At 44.0% G+C, this 2,279-nt stretch overlaps 1 pseudogene; it reads left to right on the top strand.

Moving 5' to 3' along the window:
- Positions 1-1,870: 1,870 nt before the first annotated feature.
- LOC122914695 lies at positions 1,871-2,069 on the top strand (annotated as a pseudogene).
- Positions 2,070-2,279: the final 210 nt, after the last annotated feature.

Below are 2,279 nucleotides of genomic sequence, written 5' to 3'. Positions count from 1 at the left end.
TCTGAATGACAGCCTTGCTGGATAAAGTATTCTCTGCATGTTCTTCCCATCTAGTACCTGAATATGTCTTGCCAGTCTTTCTGGCTTGCCGGGTTTCTGTGGATGGGTCTGATGTTATTCTGATGTTCCTCCATATGTAAGAAATCCTTTCCTCCTAGCTACTCACAGGACAGCTTCCTTGGTTCTAAGAGTTGCAAGCTTCACTATTATATGTTGGGGTGTTGATCTATTTTTATTGATTTTTGGGAGGGATCCTCTCTGCCTCTTGGATATGAATGCTTGTTTCTTTTCCCAGGTTAGGGACATATTTGGCTATGCTTTGCTCAAATATACCTTCCAGCCCTTTCTCTTTCTCTCCACCCCCGTTAGATCACAATGATCCTGATATTCATTCTTTCCAATGTATCATTAAATTCTCTAAGTCTCTCTTTATGTCCAATGAGTTGTTTTTCTCTTTTTTCTTCAATTTCCTTCCTTTTCCATCAGCCTGTCCTCTAGATTCTCTCTTCCACCTCATTGATCCTAGCTGTTAGAGTATCCAGGTGAGACTGCATCTCATTCATAGTTTTTTTTAAGTTTGGCCTAATTGATCTTACTTCTGCTCTTAGAGAGTCTATATTCTCACTTATGCTTTTTTCAAGCCTAGCTATTTACTTTATGATTGCCATCCTGAATTCTATCTCTAACATCTTACTTACAGCCATATTGATTAGCTCTGTGACAGAGAACACTGCCTTTTTTTTTCTTTTTTGTGAGTGCCTCCTTCTAGTCATTATGCATGTAAAATGATGGGTGGGCAAATGAACAGAGTCCAAAATATAAACCACAACCCAAACAAGATGCACCTGAGTTCAATATACTACTTTCCCCTGGCATTGGAATTTTACAGTCTCATGGGATCTATAGGCTTGTAGTCCACCTATTCTTCCAGCCTGTCTTCTCAGGGAGGGGTCTGCTGTGCTGTTTCTCAGGTATCCCTGCCTGGGCAGAGTTGTCCCACCCCCATGATCGGGATGGGCTTAGTGCAAACTGGTCCTCTTTGTGGCTTTTGTTCCCTGGAGACTTTCCACGCCTCATCAGAAGATCACAGCAAAAGTGGCTATGCTCAAACGTCATCCCAGAGCAGAGAGATCACAGTCTTCCCTCTTTAAAAAGCCCTCTGGACAAACAGTATTCCCATCTGTATGTGCCAAAAACCATAGACTCCTGCCGTGTGTGCCCACTGCAACTCTCTCAAAGGTAGTCCCAGAAGCCAGGGAGTGCCACTCCCCTTTGTGACTTTAAAACCACAAATGTCTGTAGACTTGCATGCATACCCAAAGCTCCTGGATCATGTCTGTGTGCTACCTGAATGTCCTTTCTGAGCCACTACCATCCTGTGAGTATTTCCAGTCCTTTTCAGCATGTTCAGGAAAAGAGCAATTACCAATTGACCAGCTCACAGTTTATGGTGACCTGAGCTGAGAGTCCTCTCCTGGGCTCACTGACCATAATCTTCTTCCTGGCTCCACTGCTCAGGCATTCTACTGGTTCTGGCACCTCTTTTGCTGTGACTCCTTGGATCCAGAGGCCACAAGTGCCCCACCTAGAATTCTACCTTTTCATTTCCAGAGCCCCTTTCAGAAAGGAATGTCTCTCCCTAGAGCAGATTTCTAAGGGCTTCAATTTTGTACTTTCATATTATATCACTTTTCAGGAGCCAGCTTATGGAGGCTTCCTCCCTCTTCTGTTTATCTTCTAATAACTCTCAGCAGATTCATGACTGTACTCATCCTACCTTGAAAAAAGCAGTCACTTTTCTGCTTGTAGAGATCCAGATAAACATTATAACATCTCAGGCTGGTTTCATGCGTGTTTGAAAATGTTTGACAGCTTTGTGCAGTGGCAGTATCATAGCCAATGAGGTTTATCTGAGGCGTGATTATTGCTAATTGAAAATGTTTGACAGACAGCCAGCTGAATTCAGGTGACCAGTTTAAATGGGGTCCCCTACCCCTCTGCCACCTTGCCCCCATCAATATCTTAGTGAACAGTGAGTAATGTATAGAACTGTTGAATCACTATATTGTACATCTGAACCATGCAGTTACCTTCATTCAGCTGCCTGCCACTCTACATTTCACTAGGATCTGTGCCCTTGACCCCAGGATCCATGCTTTCCAGCCTGTCCAGCACCTATAGGCCTCAACAGGGTCATCTCCTGCTAGGCCATCAGCACTTTGGTTCCCACAGCACCCACTGAAAACACAGACCCCAAGTCAGTTCAGGTTCCTTTCACC

This window comes from Neovison vison, chromosome 7 (genome assembly GCF_020171115.1).
Source record: "Neovison vison isolate M4711 chromosome 7, ASM_NN_V1, whole genome shotgun sequence".
NCBI classification, from domain to species: domain Eukaryota; kingdom Metazoa; phylum Chordata; class Mammalia; order Carnivora; family Mustelidae; genus Neogale; species Neogale vison.
This window is presented reverse-complemented; position numbering and strand designations above follow the sequence as displayed.